The 18,067-nt window shown below is 33.9% G+C and overlaps 1 protein-coding gene across 6 annotated transcripts in view; it reads left to right on the top strand.

Moving 5' to 3' along the window:
* LOC141450929 (elongation factor-like GTPase 1) overlaps window positions 1-18,067 on the top strand; it is a 276,104-nt gene that overhangs the window by 164,148 nt on the left and 93,889 nt on the right. The gene's annotated exons all lie outside the window — the stretch shown is intronic.

Genomic DNA, 18,067 nt, shown 5'->3' on the forward strand with positions numbered 1-18,067 from the left:
GGCTGAACGTTTATCCTAGAAGCTCCCATGGAGGTGACAGGTTAAACTAGTTTATGTCTAGGATTATTTAGATTAAAGTCAAACTTAAAAACAGATTAGAAATAATTAAATGCTAAATAAAGGACCAATGAATAAATAAAGGATCAAATTATAGATATATTGTTGCATGAATTAGAGAAAAGTTGTAACCCACGAAAGCCTATTATGGCATATCTATAGTCTTTTCCCAGCTTACCCACAATAAGTTTGGGAGGTAGGAAATGACGTATGGACAAGGGTATGACGTTACTAAATATGTTTTTTACCATAAATCATCCCCTCTTCACTAATTTGAACATTTTAAGTAAAATTCAAAAATTGCTTATACCTAATTTTTTATATTCTACATAAATAATAATTTAATGGCAATAAATTTGAGGAGTGAATTAAAGATCTGCTCTAATGTACTTTTTTAGTCTGGTGTCAAATTATACCACCTGCGAGTATTAAATTTGGTGCTATACAATTCCGAGTTGCCTGTTCATAGTAACTGTACGGTTTTAACGATTCAGAAGTGAGGTTTCTGATTTTAATTCGTTCTTAAACGAACGTTAGTTCAATTAATTTTTTGAACCTTTTCAGAGAATCATCTTTTAGTAGGAGAGCTTTGCCGTAACTCTTTTTTTTATCAGAATCTTAGATAATAAAGTAAGTAAAAGTAGAGTTTTTTTAGGCGGGTTTTACGTTACAATTACCAAATTAGGTGCCCGATTAGCAAGCGTATTTTAGTGCAATGTTCTCATGTTAACATTAAATAAAATTCAAGGCCTAAAGACCGGGAATTGAACCCAGTAACCACAATACATATTAGCTTTACAGGTATCGCTTCTTACCGCTCGGCTATCGTTGGCGCCTTCGTTAGATAGTTTTGAATAAAACTTATATTCTCTAAATAGTACGAGATAGTCTAGTTGTTTACAGCTTTTTGGACCCTAGATTAGATTAGACTAGGGCGGCCTCAAGGCCTACGCCACTGCGACCCCTTTGGATCTATTGTGGCTCCCCCTCACTCTAAAGCTCATCCTCCAGACCTGTCCTTTTAATCAGACTCTTAATGCTGGAGAGCGACTGATGGGTAAAGCTCACAGGCCTTGGTTTTTCCTCCCCGAGAAGTAACATCCTTAGCCACAAGAGCCCCTCACACTGACACAACTCGTGCAGTGCCGTTTCCTCCTCTTCATGACTGAACCTACAGAGGCTATCATCTGCCAGGCCCATGCTATGCATGTGTTTTCTGAGCCGCCTGCAGTGGCCTGGTTAATAGGCCTACAATCATCCTTATAACCCCACGGCCTTGACGGATTAATTCTGCAGTCAGCCTCGGCGAATAGCCTTCAATAAACTCTTTCGCCTGTCTCTGCCCAGTGGTGCAAGCCATGAGACCTTTTGGACCCTAACCATTCTTTGGATTGTCGACCTTTTCTCTTCTACAATAGATGTGAGTATTTCTGGTTTCATTTTAATTTATCTAACTTCTGCGTCCCACAAAAAGTAAACCAAAAGTTTACCGTGTAAATTGAAAATTTCCTTTCCATCCTCAAATTAACCAATTAGATCACCTTCTATAAGAAAGTTGTGCGGTGTAATGTTAAAGCTAATTCAGCAGTTAATTTGAGTAAAACCATTAAGTAATGGTGAATAGATCTACAGGTTAGAAATAGTTTTTTGAATGTTCAACGAAGATTGTTGTACGGTAATTTACGCTGAACTAGGCTATAAAGGGAATGTAACCTTGTTTAAAGTGTTTGCACACTTCATGCCGGTGTATGATGAGTCTCTCTCACACTGATTCTATGTGTTGTTGTGAGGAAATGGTAAAAATAGTACAGGGGCTCAGCACTAGCTCGCGAAACGAAAGAGAAAATATGCGATCTACTTTTTCTACATTATCCTTTTTATTATTATTATTATTATTATCTGTGGAAGAGGCTGAAGGGGAAGAATGACAAGAACCAAGTAGCAATGGAGTGTTAAGAGTTACAGTAGTTTGGTTAGCTGTTAACAGTATGTTGTGAGTGAAGGGGGGGATTACCAGAGTGCTAGAGAACTAAAGAAAGTTCACATTCTCAGCTGGCTGGATGAAATGGTATTTACCGGGTTGCCGTGAATAACGAGATGTGATTTATCGCCTGGATTTCATGTTATATTTTGTTCCAGTTTTTGTTTAGTCTAGTTAAACAATTGAAAAGTTAGTTTTCAGTATGGCGAAGAATGGTAGGTACCATGGGAGTAGCGTATTAAAGGAATGTTTTGCGTGCTCTTACTAAGCTAGGATTTTTCTTCTTCTACTACTACTAATATGCTAGGATTTTTCTTATTCTTGTACTATACTGGCTACTATGCTGGGATTTTCTTCTCCTTCTTATTCTTCTACTACTGGCTACTATGCTAGGATTTTTCTTCTCCTTCTTCTTCTACTATGCTAGGATTTTTCTTCTCCTTCTTCTTCTACTATGCTGGGATTTTTCTTCTCCTTCTTCTTCTACTATGCTAGGATTTTTATTCTCCTTCTTCTTCTACTATGCTAGGATTTTTCTTCTCCTTCTTCTACTACTACTAATATGCTAGGATTTTTCTTCTTCTATTATGCAAGGCTATTTCTTCTCCTTCTTACGAGTATTCTCGTATTCTTCTACTACTGGCTACTATTTTTCTTCTCCTTCTTATTCTTCTACTACTGGCTACTATGCTAGGATTTTTCTTCTTCTTCTATAGAAATGAGGCTACTAGCTCTATTTTATTTAAGTCCTGAATTACGTTAAGAATCGCTGAGGAATGAAAAGAAAGACCTTCATCGAGACTAAAATATTAGAAACAAGTATGGTGACTGGTGGTCATTAAATTGAATATATTTAGTGACTAAATTTGTTAGGATGACTAGAAAGTTTATCCTTAAATTTTATTCACCTTACAGGATGCTAAAACATTTACTGCAGTGAATTTAATAAAATTTATTCTGTATAAGAATAAATTTACTAACTATATACAAGAACTGTTATTTCTTTTGACCTATAAAATTTTTTATTTAAGGCATTAAAAAAATGTAGGTTTCAAAATATGGTTATTTAAGAAACTGGCCGGGAAGTTTGCATTACTTTTTATTACTTTACTGCACTTGCAACTGCACCAAGTAGTCATGATTCTTTGATCACTACAACTTTTACTACTTTTTGTAATTTACTAAAGTTATTCGTTTTTATAATAGAGTTTATTTATGGGACACTTTTTATTCCTTTAATATACAATTACAATGTAAATTACTAAGTGAACAAAAATAAACTTTCTACAATTTATATTGCGCTTTAAATTTTATAAACGTTTTAAAAAGAAAGCCATTTCACTTTTTTTTTTTATTCTATCAGGTTCAAGGAGAGTCCAAGGTCCAAAAAGTACTCATAGAAATGTTGATTATTTTGACCAAAGTAAATCTGAAAGTTTATAGCCCAGTTTGTTAAGATTACAGTGTGAATGTGTAATCTGTAATTACAACTTGATAACCTGAGTCCAGATAAAGTGGTTTTCATTGATGTCTTTGGTTTTATGCGTGTGTCTTCCTTTTCTTCTATAAAATAACTTCAAAATTAGTTGAGTGGCCAGGCTTGTAATGAATGCGTTTTACAAGTTGTTGGAATCACGTTATGAATGAGAACAAGAAACCATCACATGCATACACGCTTCGTTTTAATGAGCAGTATACATTGTTTAGAAAACTAGTTACAAAAATAATTAATCTTTTTTTTAGTGAAAGCATATCTTGTATTTATTATAAAGTTTTCAGTTTCAAAAAGAAATAGCCATTATTTTATTATATTTTTTTATGCTTCAAGTTCATTATAAATAAAAATATGTTTATCTATTTTAATTACCTCAAGTGAAAATAACCTCGAGTAAAAATAAAAAAATGAGGAATACAACATTTTAGTTCACTTATTTCATCCGTCAAACAAAAAGCCCCCCTCCTCCCCCTCAAAAGAAAACTATTATTAATGAACAGACAAATGTTTGTAACGAATTAGAAAGTCTTTCTTTCTATGTGACGCAGTGCATAGATGTAATTACAGCATCTTTATATTCTTTGTATTATCTTTTGAAAGCTTTCTTGCGTGTTGGTGTATGCAATCTTCATTTGATGTTTTTAAATTTAATAATGCAAAAAGTAAATAATTTATTTATATTTATTATCCGGGGATATCTCATTTTGAAGTTATCGTCCCGGCTTCTTGGCTGTTGTAAAATTTTGCACGGATTTTTTGATAACAATGAAAGAAAGAAAGGGCCAAATTTATACACAAATCTGATAAGTAAAAGCTGATGGAATTTAAATTGTAAAATACATTTCCGGTCTGCTAAAAGCTCATCTGCATCTATTGAAAGCATACTTTTATTAATGGAATACATTTTTCGATTGCCAAGCTCATTTGTATATTTTGAAAGCATTTTAATCAAATACATTTTCAGTTTGCCTAGCTCATCTACATCTATTGAAAGCATACTCTTATTAATGTAATACATTTTTAGACTGCCAAGCTCATCTGTATCTTTTGAAAGCACATTAATCAAATACATTTTCAGTTTGCCAAGCTCATCTACATCTATTGAAAGCATACTCTTATTAATGTAATACATTTTTAGACGGCCAAGCTCATCTGTATCTTTTGAAAGCATATTAATCAAATACATTTTCAGTTTGCCAAGCTCATCTATATCTATTGAAAGCATACTCTTATTAATGGATTACATTTTTAGACTGCCAAGCTCATCTGTATCTTTTGAAAGCGTATTAATCAAATACATTTTCAGTTTGCCAAGCTCATCTACATCTATTGAAAGCATACTCTTATTTACTACTACTACTACTACTACTACTACTGGCGCTACAGCCCATTGCTGGGCCTTGGCCTCCTCAATCCGCTTTCGCCAGTCATCCCTATCCAATGCAGCAACCTTCCAATTCCTCATTCCTAGCAGATTTCTGGCATCCACGCCTACCCCATCATTCCATCCCAATTCGCCAGGTCGTTGCCGTTTAGTCCTTCCAGCATCTGCGTTGTTAGGTCAACGTAATAATTGGTATTTAAGTAGAGTGGGTTATCAGTCCAGTGGAGGGGCTGCCTCCTTAGAGTTTCTAGACAAACTCCACTTTCGGGCACTAGGGACGGTAGCCCTAGAGTGTGTAATGTATTTGACCTGATCTATAGTGTAGGATGTGTGTGGTGTATGAGTGTATGCTTGAAATATTCGGTGAATGTGCATGATGTACTGAGCTCAGGAAGCCGTGGGGACGCTACTCCCCAAGTAACTGCATACAACACAGTTACCCCTTGCGGGGACTCTTATTAATGGAATACATTTTTAGAAGCCAAGCTCATCTACATCTATTGAAAGCATACTCTTATTAATGTAATACATTTTCTGTCTGCTAAAAGCTTATCCGCATCTATTGAAAGCATACTCTTAATAATGAATTACATTTATATTTATTAATAAATAAATTATTTTAATTACTTTCTTGAGGCGCCACGGTAGCCGAGCGGTTAGAGGCGAGACCTGCGAAGCTAATATGTATTGTGGTACTGGGTTCGAATCCCGGTCTTAGGCCAAGGATTTTATTTAATGGTTAATAAAAGAAATTTACAGTAAAGTAGGTTTGCTAGTCGCCTCCGTCCACGACACCAAATTGGTAGTTGGACGTTAAGCCCCGCCTGAAAAAATAGGCGATTACTTTACTTTACTACTTTTTTTTACTCTCTTGATTTTTGAAAAGTTTATGATTCAATTCGGGCTTCTACCGCTAGCCACACAAGCATTTATTTGGCCAAAAAGCAACGCCGGCGGATTATGCAGGCCCAGAGGAATCAGGTTTCGTGGGATTCCGTCATTTTAATGTATTTCTCGTGATAGAGCTTTGTCTTCTCTAATTTCCCGTTTTGGAAAGGTATAACTTAAGCGTCCAGGCTTTGGACTCCAGAGGTACTAGTACTCGTATATTGGTTCTTTTCCCTTGAGGATTAGCGTTATCAATCAACAACCTTATCAACGATATAACCTTTTATTTTATTCCAGTTGTTAAAATGAAAACCTTCTTCTAAGTAGAGGACAATCTACCTTTTTACTAATATTGCACTGAGTTAACATAAAAAGTCAAAAAACCATAAAACTATTGCAATAAAACATATTTGCGGGTAAAAGTTAATAATGGTTGTTTGACTTTTTGGTTTACTGAAGAAGTAGAAAATGCTATAGAAGAAGTAAAGACGGAATTACCGTTCGAGTGCCACAAACTACTGTTGCAGTAAAACCTGTTGCACTCTCCTCCGTCTCACAATCTTACTAAATCATCATCATCATCATAACAATCTGCGCTATATTCAGTGACAAAAAAAAATAAAGAAGTTAATAAAAATGGGTATTGACAGGGTTGTCATTATATCCAAATTAAAGTGGTTTAACAATGATTTTAATTAGTTTTTGCCTGGGACCAATCATCAATAAATCAGTTTAGTTAATATGGATTCTGTAGTGTTCAATTTTTTCGGTTATCATTAAATAATGGACCCATTATTGTACTAAATTTATTGATGCATGATCAATTTTCAATCATAAATGATTGATTTTTTTTTTTTTTTTTATCAATGTTTTATACTCCATTGCTACGTGCATTTAATTTTGGTTAAAATTAATGTTGTAAGTTTCGATTCATAAATTCTTTTACAAATACGAGGGTCGTTTGAAAAGTTTTTGCAAAGTCAGAGAGATAGCACCACTGGCGCGTATCGAGGTTATGTTTAGTTAGTAGCATCTCTTGGAAGAACACACACCAAGTTTCAGCCAGATCGGTCTATTTCTTTGTGTTTGGCATTCGTTTGAATCGAGGAAGTCGAGTGATTTTCAAAAAATGGACGAAAAAGAATTTCGTGTGTTGATTAAACACTACTTTATGAAAGGCAAAACGCCTCAGGAGACTAAAGAGAAGCTTGATAAACATTATGGTGACTTTGCACCTTCGATTAGAACAGTTTATAAGTGGTTTCAAAATTTTCGGAGTGGCCATATGGGCACAAGTGACGCTGAACGTTCTGGACGCCCTGTTGAGGTTACTACTCCAGAAATCATTGATAAAATCCATGATATGGTGATGGATGACAGAAGAGTGAAGGTGCGTGAGATTGCTAGTGCTGTGGGCATCTCGAATGAACGGGTACATAATATTTTGCATCAACATTTGGACATGACAAAGCTATCCGCAAGATGGGTGCCGCGATTGCTCACGCTTGACCAAAAACGAAATCGTGTGAAGTGTTGCAAGGACGGTTTGCAGCTGTTCCAGAAGAATCCGCAGGACTTTAAGCGTCGTTTCGTCACTGTGGATGAAACATGGATACATCACTACACTCCTGAGACCAAAGAACAATCTAAACAATGGGTTACCAAGGGGGAATCTGCGCCAAAAAAGGCGAAGACCGTTCCTTCGGCCGGAAAGATTATGGCGACTGTCTTTTGGAATTCGCAAGGAATAATCCTCATCGACTATCTGGAAAAGGGTAAAACTATTACAGGTGCATATTATTCATCGTTATGGGACCGTTTGAAAACCGAGCTGCAAGAAAAACGCCCACGATTGGCCCACAAAAAAGTCCTTTTCCATCACGACAACGCACCAGCTCACACCTCAGCAGTTGTGGTCGCAAAATTAATGGAAATAGGGTTCCAACTCGTTTCACATCCCCCCTATTCACCAGACCTGGCTCCCTCGGACTACTATTTGTTCCCCAATATGAAGAAATGGCTGGCGGGAAAAAGATTTTATTCAAACAAGGAGGTGATTGCAGAAACGAATGGCTATTTTTCAGACTTGGACAAATCCTATTATTCGGAAGGGATCAACAAACTAGAGCAGCGTTGGACGAAGTGAATAAGCCTAAAAGGAGACTATGTTGAAAAATAAAAAAGGTTTACCCCAAAAAATTAAGTAGTTTTTATTTTTGCACGGACTTTTCAAACGACCCTCGTAGATTAAGTAAATTACTGTAATGCAAATTTTCTGTGTTACCGGAAGCATTCATTTTTAAGGTCTCTTGAGTTCAAAAAAAAGTGTTTTTTAACAAATTGGTTTTGGGGTGTTCAGTATAAATCAATAACTGTAAATCGCTGATTATACAAATTTGATTTGTTGATTCCGCGCCTATACAAGACCCGGTAAAAAGTTTTTAGATTAAATCAGCCTACCGAAAATACTATTCTGCTATTTTTGATTTGTTTTTTGATTTAATGATTAGCTTGAAACTTTGTATAACCAAGAAAAGCTAATATTCGATTAAATAAATAAAATCTATTATTTATAGTTTGTGACACGTTTAACTGAAATTGTTTTAAGAGTAGTTCTAAAGTAAACCGCAACTTTAAGCTTTATTCTAATTCTAATGGCAGTACTGTCTGTTATTGTGGGATATACGAGTAATGTCATTATTAAGATATAACAGGCTGTTGGGTTCTTAGCGCAGCTTCTATTTGCCACCCTAAAAACTGGCTTTCTTAAGAACACATACTGTATGTTCTATCATGCGTATGACCACAATTACAACTTCCTTCTTTCTATTGTTTAAAGCGCTTAAAACAAATGCAAGGTTTACTTGTTGTCGGTTTTGTTAAGAATCTTCAACCATTTTAAATATCTATAAAACAATCTGAAGAAATTTGTAAAAAAGTTTTGTAATAATTTTAACTACTTAAATTAAAGTTAAGAAATTTTTAGTTGATTCCTGTTAATATAAGTACAGCAAATACTTTTTGTAATTTGTAGTTTGAAAAATTTGGAATCATAATTTCTCTGAATGGAAGAAAAAAAATGAATTTAAGAAAACGACATGAGAGGGTGCACACGATATCTTGTTCTCTTTCTAATTTATACTCCTTTAATTATACGTGTATAATTCTGTATGTTCCCTACAGAACGGAGATGCATCAATGGAATTTAAAAGAACACCAAAAGAGGTGAATAGATGCCGTCTCTCTTCAGGCTGAGGAGATCCTTGGTCTGACTAGGACGGTTCTGCTTCATCTTAACAGTCTACAGATCCGCTAATTGGTCCAAGAGTTGAGCGGATACCCTATCTAAGTGTACCATTTTACAAGAAAGCGGCCATACCCAATCACCAACTTCTCGTTGCTTATGCTGAGTCTAATGAAATTCTTCCTACTTTCTGTTGTTGAGCTTGAACTAGATTGCTCATCCTCAGGGTGGTAAAGATTTCCCAGAATTAGTCCTGGCTGCTAAATTAAACGTAACTCTCTTCGAGTTCATTCAAGTTGCAAGTCAAGACAGGATCACCATATCTCGTTAGTTTTATCCGCTTCCTTAGTAGTTTGTGGTACCCTTGTAACTTTTCATCTATCCTTAGTTAGACTGGACTCCTAACTAAACGCTCCGGTGCCCCCTTTTGGGAAAAGAGGAGGAACAATGAGCAATATCTAACCTGTCATGTCCCTTTCCTTAGAGGTGGCGTCAGTTTTTATGCAATCCATCAATCAGCATATCTCCATATAACATTGAACTCTTTATGTACCTATTTTTAGAATTTTCTTAAAATGGTAAACTTATTTCAAACAATTTTGGCTAGTCATGATTGCTAATCGTTCAAAATTTACTGTTAATCATTAAACCAAGTGCGGCGTATGTATATGATGTAAAGTTTAATTGGATTGATGAAGATTGATCAGTGTGTTACTGAGATCCAACATTTTGTGTTACATTCTTCTAGTTCGTGTCTTTATAACATAGAATATAAGAAAGATTTCTTTTATTAATATTCAATTATCTGGTTCTCTTTTAAAATGAAAGTAAAAAAAGAAAGATAAGAAGTTAAGTATCCCTGATATATCCCGCTAAGTAGCGGGTTAGTTTTTTTCTTTTTAGTAGGAATGGAAGTGAAGATTTAATAATTCCTTTAGTACCTAATGGTAGCTGCATGACGCTAAGAAGACGGCTTTCACGCCATGCTAGTTTTGACACCTAAATTAGATGCATTCTATATTTACTACAACCAGACTTATGCTAACATAGTTTAAAGTATGTCAACAGTTTAATTATAAAAAATGATTCGTTATCTATAATATATATAGATTAGATTTATAATATTAACATGAAGGCTGCTTCATCTATGTAAATGTCACGACCTCCTAAATTTTGTAGATCATTATAGGTTTATGATATCTCCACATTGTGCAAGGTTTTACTAGAGATGCTTTGCACTTTATTTTACGTACTCTGCCAAGAGTATTGCAAATTTGCTATTTTGTGAAACCCACCGGAAACGTCAGTTTTTAGGTACTCTAAATCTGAAAAAGAGCTTTTTTAAAAATCTGAAGGTTGGTTTATTCACCGTAAACCCACACTAAATCTTGTTATTCAGTTTAGTTACCAACAGATCGCTAAAACTCCCAAGTTTGAAGCGAATTCCATTGCTTTTCTGCTTCTTTTTTGACATTTCCCTGCTCGATTATTTTTTAAACTCTGTATTTATAATCAGATCTGATAGAAATATATTAAGTAATCTCCTTTCTAATCGAATCGCTACTTTTTCCAAATTAATTTATTCCTAGATTCTTACAGTTTACTGTTATTTACTGTTATTACTTGATGAATAATGAGTAGTCTAGTTACACCTAGTGAACGATGAATACATTTTCAGAGTCTAACTCCTATGTTGCTTTAATCGCTCAACCGTTAAGTAAACTTTACAAGTGCATTTTTTTTTTGTCTATTAATTTATAGTTTAACGCCTACCTATGAACTTTTTACTACATTCTGACCTGGTGTAACTAGGTCTACTACTTTCTTTTGCATAATTTATAAGCGGAAATCTTGCAATCATATGGCCGATAAGATATTCAAGCAAACATCCTTCTTCGTACGAATTTGTACTTTGCCTCATCTGTATTATTCTGACAGGAACACGTAATACCACCCTGTTTTTTTAATTTCTTTGATCAAGGGTTCTCAAAAAACTGATATTTTCAATGTAAACTCAAAATGGAGAATCTGGACGATTACAGTGCCTCGTCTTGCTCCTTACTGCAGGGATGAGCAATCCGCGGCCCGCCTCACTTTCTTGTACGGCCCATTAAGGGTTCCATAAAAAAATTATAGTAGAAAAAAAAATATTAGTAAAATTATAATAATTTGTAACTTTTTAACATATCTATACATTTTTTAACATATCTATACATTTTTTAACATATCTATACATTTTTTAACATATCTATACATTTTTTAACATATCTATACATTTTATTAACATATCTATACATTTTTTAACATATCTATACATTTTTTAACATATACCACCAAGTATAGGCGAATTAGTTGCTAAAAATCAATGCCAAACTTCTCATTAAATATGTAATAACGTAATCTTTTACGTGAATCTTTTTTTGCATAATAATCTTTATCTAAAACTCTAAAAAATAAATACTGTTTGAAATTAAATTGAATTACATCTTTATTTCTGTAATGTAATGTCTACCTTTATCATTCAATGTTTTTATTGAGCATTTTATTTTATGCTCTTCTATGCAGCCCGTGCAACATTTTTAAATTTGTCTCTGGCCCGTTGTAAAAAATAAAAGTTGTTCATCCCTGGGTTAGAGTTAGAAAAAAGTATAAAAATATTACACTTTAAGCGAAATTCTAATTAAAAAATTCATAACTTTCTAATATAGAATGAAAAGTTTGTTTAAAAAATAAAAAAGATTTGGATTTACAGACTTGAACTGTGGGATTCAACCAAACATTAAAATTTTTAGTCCTTTCGATCAAAAATACTTCGTCAGATAACGGATTCTCCATATTATGTCACTAACTATCCACCCATAACGACCTCAAGATATCTTATGTCACTGAAGAATCAAAATTATAGAAAATTCTTTTGACTCTCTTCCTTCCTGAATAAATCCTTTTGTTCAAAATGTTGCCTTCACAACGATCCCGGGTTATCCTCCAGGTCGATTTAAACGCTTTTGGCCTCGTGACCATCTCCGACAATAATTTTTTTTTAAAAAACTTCAGAGAGAGTGTTGTTGCCAAAGGGCAGCTTCTCTTCTTCAGCTGATCCAGTCATGAAGACTTCTTACATCAAAGTCACTGATTACAGTACTTGATTAAGACTGTCAGAGCGTATACCATACGAAGCAGTCGAGTCCTATCTGTATAATCTTTTTTACATTAAGAGAAAAGAAGTAATAATGTTTTGAAGGAAGTAGATTCTTAGCAAAACAGGAAATAATAATTATTGAACAATTATATAATTTAAGGAAGTATTAATGAACGTTTATTAAGAATATTTAATATAGACATTTGGTAATAATAACATTATATTGCTACCCAAGATCATATATCGTTCAAGATAAATTCCTAAATGGACAGATGCCAATTTGCTTCATGTTGTTCACATTTCAATCACATTGTTGCAAATATAATTTCAGTTTAGGTAATCTGTTCTGAATAGAAAAAATTAACTGTATTTGGGACCAAGAAATAGCATTGACTTTTTTTTTTAATATTTCAAAACCAAGTAACTTTTTTTCCCATTTCAGCTGACATGTTGTGGTTAGTCCGGAGTTCGTGGTGACTATGTCCTGTCAAGTTATAAAACTCATCATTAAGTTCTTTTTTTTTATTGTTGTTGTCGTTGTTGTTGTTACTTAGTTTGATGACGTTATTTTAAGGAACATCTCTTTTTATAAACCACCAATATTCAACTAGTGGTTCTGTAGATTCCTCTCTTGTATTTACTATTTCCTGCATAGTTTAGTGTTGAGTAAGAAAAAGAATATGTAATTATTACGCCAAGTATAATGCAAATCATTTATGCCATTTTCGTGAAAAATCTTAAAATATTTTGAAATCTCTTCATTAATCATTAATCACTCACTGTTGGCTAAATCAAAACATTTTTTGTAAAATCCCCCTTTTTCAAACTCAGGAGTCTGCACGATTACGATACCTCTCTTAAGAGCAGTTTAAGAGAAAGTACAATGAGCCACCCGTTATGACCAGGACATGGTGCCGTTTCTTCTTTTTACAATGAGGATCACAATAACCATTTCTGTCTTGCGACCTAGAGCTATACCAAAAATATATTTACCACTTCCCTTATATTCGACTTATCACTCATATAATTGTGAGTTATAGGGAAGAAGTATTGTTGGCTCACCTTTATAGTTATTATTCAAATCATTTGTACGGATGGAAAAATTCTTGATTGATTGATTGCTTTAGACGGGCGGCTCCACCAGAAAGGGGAAGGAACCCAGGCAATCCAAAATGCCCATTGTTCCCCGTCCACCTCTCATCTCATGAGAGATACCGGGGTTTAAAAACCAATCCGGCTAAAGGTTGTCAGATGCTAATATGGAAAAATTCTTACTCACTTTAGATAGGTTGTCAAATTTTACTTTTATTTTAATGACAATTTAAAGGGAAGCAAACTCCAATCTCTGCCCTAGAACTAACCCAAAAAGTAAAGTAATTGCCTATTTTTTCAGGCAGGGCTTTACATCCAACTACCATTTAGGTGTCGTGGACGGAAGCGATTAGCCAACATACTTTACTGTGAATTTCTTTTATTAACCATTAAATAAAATCCAATGCCTAAGACCGGGGAATCGAACCTAGTAACCACAATACATATTAGCTGCGCAGGTCACTACCCCAAAAAGAATTTTTACAGAAACATTAGTGAAATCAAAATCATAGATCTATATGAATCTAATTTAGAATGAAAATCGTCGGGCTAGTTTCAAAAAAAAAAGTGCTAATTCTGAATAAAGAAATTTACTTTAACATCAGAATTATAGCAACACATTTAATCCACCTTACATATACGTATAATATGTGGTACCTAAATGGTAGAGATGTACAAAACGCCAAAACGGCACTGTTGAGGAAAGCACCCTATCCTCCTTCAAATAAGTATCCTTAATAAAAGATACAAATTGTAGATAGATACATCTAAGGGAATGACACATGCCATTTTTAATCCAGAAATACTCAAAAAATAAAATTAAAAATAAAAACAGATGGTATCTCTGAAAAAAGTAAAGGGATTTTCTTTGCTGAGTTATTTTCAGGTCTCATGTTGGTACTTAAAGTGTAAAATGACTAGCTTGAATTTCCAAACAGACTATTTTCTGAAAAGCACTTTGTTTTGCGAACTCTAGGAAGCAAATAATAATAATAATAGTAATAATAATAATAATAACATAACTATATATATATATATATATATATAATATATATATATATATAATATATATATATATATATAATAGAAATAAATATTAATAATATCTACATTTAGGGAAGGGATTAGCTATGAAGTTAGCATGCTGGACTCCCACGCGGAGGTCCCGGGTTCGAATCCAGCAGCTGACCCTTAGATTTTCTCTTCCTAGGAGCTTCTTACAGCTCACTGTCCGGTGATGGACAGTGTTGTCTGTAACGAGAGAACACTGTCCGGAGGCCGGCAGTGCACTGGAAAAAGCTCCGGGCGCTAATGACCTCAGCTGTTGATGCGCAAAAAAAAAAAATAAAATAAAAAAAAATAAAATAATAATATAACTATAATAATATAACAATAATAATAATATGGTACTTACTTCAGCATGTTTGATAGTTCACGTCATTTTTGCTGCAAGCAATGCACTCTATGAGGTATTATTGAGTCTACAACATAGTAACTGAGTTAGTCTAGAAAAATTCCATTAGAGGCAGCACTTGCTTACCAACGACGTTCTAGTGGAATGGGGTTCTGTCTTAATAGAATTTTTCAATTGATGTTCACCTTGTGAAACGCCAACAAAAATGATGTAAAGTAATTAGCAAGGAAATAAAACAATTTGTAAGTTGCATTGTTACAGTTACATGAATTTATGTATAGTTTTCTTGTGTTACTATCATCAAAGACTCATTGAAAACAAACTAATATTCGCAATTACTAAAGTATAAATTTAATGAGGAATAAATTCATAATTTTTCTCACAAATATCTGGAATATTTAGTCGAATGAATGGCAATGCTATTCTCATTTCCTGTTCTAAGTTTTTCAAGACTCAGTATTTTGGGATGGCGTATGTTAAGAAAAACCTTTATTTATTTTTTGTTATCCATCCGAAGTCATTTTCTAAATGATTTTTCTATTTCTAAACCTGTTTTAGATTTTTATCAGTGGTATTTTTTATCACTTTTGCTGTAGAGAATTTAATTTCAGTAAGTTTCAACTACTCTTGCTGACTCAGTATTTGCTCGTTATTCAGTCAGCAAATGTAGATCAAAACTTTGTGCATAAATGGTATCTAATTAGATAATTTTACGAACACCCAATGTTTGAGTAAGGAAATCAGGAATTTGGTATGGTAGTAAGTGCCTAACACTAGTATCAATTGATTGATGGAAGTTCTGGACGACCATGTGCTATCGCTATATACCCACTTTATTGGTTGAAACCATTGAAATGGAGTAAGAAGTAACATCTGCTTTTCAAAAAGCAAAAATTAATGCTTAAGATGAAGAATGCTATTGAAATAGCTAATCTTGCTCATTTGTGGAAACTACAGTAGTGTGATTGCAATTTTTTCTGTTCGTTTAAGCCCTTTATCTTTGTATCAATGGTCATAATAATCAAAATAATGGTAGAGATTAATTTATTAGTTTCAATTATAGAGATAGATAACAGTTACGATGTTTACACATCAAGAACTGCCAACAGTTCAGAATTAAATTATTCCACTATATATTCTTTACTTATCAAAACCTTAGTTCTTTAGAAGGTGATAATTGAAATTGATTATATCCTTTTCCGTTTTAACATAATTGAATCTCTTACTCTTCAGTATGTTTTGTTCCAAAACAGTTCTAAAGACTACATTTTGATAATACTCTTTACAGTATTTGGTTAGAAGTCTAATTTAACTTTATGTTCCTACAAGAAAACGTCGAAGTTCGACGCCACTGTTTCCTGAAGAGCTACTTTTACGAGGGTCGTTTAAAAAGTCCGTGCAAAAATAAAAACTACTTAATTTTTTAGGGTAAACCTTTTTTATTTTTCAACATAGTCTCCTTTTAGGCTTATACACTTCGTCCAACGCTGCTCTAGTTTGTTGATCCCTTCCGAATAATAGGATTTGTCCAAGTCTGAAAAATAGCCATTCGTTTCTGCAATCACCTCCTCATTTGAATAAAATCTTTTTCCCGCCAGCCATTTCTTCATATTGGGGAACAAATAGTAGTCCGAGGGAGCCAAGTCTGGTGAATAGGGGGGATGTGAAACGAGTTGGAACCCTATTTCCATTAATTTTGCGACCACAACTGCTGAGGTGTGAGCTGGTGCGTTGTGATGGAAAAGGACTTTTTTGTGGGCCAATCGTGGGCGTTTTTCATGCAGCTCGGTTTTCAACGGTCCAATAACGATGAATAATATGCACCTGTAATAGTTTTACCCTTTTCCAGATAGTCGATGTGGATTATTCCTTGCGAATCCCAAAAGACAGTCACCATAATCTTTCCGGCCGAAGGAACGGTCTTCGCCTTTTTTGGCGCAGATTCCCCCTTAATAACCAATTGTTTAGATTGTTCTTTGGTCTCAGGAGTGTAGTGATGTATCCATGTTTCATCCACAGTGACGAAACGACGCTTAAAGTCCTGCGGATTCTTCTGGAACAGCTGCAAACCGTCCTTGCAAAACTTCACACGATTTCGTTTTTGGTCAAGCGTGAGCAATCGCGGCACCCATTTTGCGGATAGCTTTGTCATGTCCAAATGTTGATGCAAAATATTATGTACCCGTTCATTCGAGATGCCCACAGCACTAGCAATCTCACGCACCTTCACTCTTCTGTCATCCATCACCATATCATGGATTTTATCAATGATTTCTGGAGTAGTAACCTCAACAGGGCGTCCAGAACGTTCTCAGCGTCACTTGTGCCCATATGGCCACTCCGAAAATTTTGAAACCACTTATAAATTGTTCTAATCGAAGGTGCAGAGTCACCATAATGTTTATCAAGCTTCTCTTTAGTTTCCTGAGGCGTTTTGCCTTTTATAAAGTAGTGTTTAATCAACACACGAAATTCTTTTTCGTCCATTTTTTGAAAATCACTCGACTTCCTCGATTCAAACGAATGCCAAACACAAAGAAATAGACCGATCTGGCTGAAACTTGGTGTGTGTTCTTCCAAGAGATGCTACTAACTAAACATAACCTCGATACGCGCCAGTGGTGCTATCTCTCTGACTTTGCACGGACTTTTCAAACGACCCTCGTACACCCACCTGAAGTGTTCCACTCTTGGACTTGGAACTATTCAAACAAATCATTTGGAAGTTCAGTCTGATTTGCTTAAATTAGATGCCAAGTTTTATCATAATAAGAAAGAATTTTCAATATTGGAATTTAGATTAGACAAATGAAACGTTATTGCTGCGGCAATTAGCTTTTTCGAATTAATCATGAACACTTAATTTTTTGAATAACATTTTATTTTCATTCTTTAAATAATATTAAACATATTTACAAAATATTTACTGTTTTAATTAATATTTTAATAAAATGAATTAACTCATTAAACAAAAATAAAAATAAAATACAACAAAATTTTTGGATTATATTTAATTATTAAATATGTTTCAGTTTTTCTTTAAAAGAAAAATTATATTTGAAACAAAGTTTAAATAAGATATCTTAGATTTATTTTAAGAATAATCATAGATTAAAGCTCTAATTAAACATTTTTTTAAAAAAGTGATTATTTTATGGTAACCTTATTTCATTATTACCATTATTTTGTAGATTATTAATTACAAAGATAAATAAAAAATATCTACCTACTGGATATAAATTTAAATTTTTTTTAAAGATTATAAATCAAAATATATAAATTAAAGAAACATTGAATTCTTAATCGCATAACAGACTGCATTCAATATTTTTAGAATAAAATGTCTTCATTTGAAATGATTATATTAGTTCGT

The sequence above is a fragment of the Rhodnius prolixus genome, unplaced genomic scaffold (genome assembly GCF_049639745.1).
Source record: "Rhodnius prolixus isolate KJV_2025 unplaced genomic scaffold, Rpr scaffold_8, whole genome shotgun sequence".
In the NCBI taxonomy this organism is placed as follows: domain Eukaryota; kingdom Metazoa; phylum Arthropoda; class Insecta; order Hemiptera; family Reduviidae; genus Rhodnius; species Rhodnius prolixus.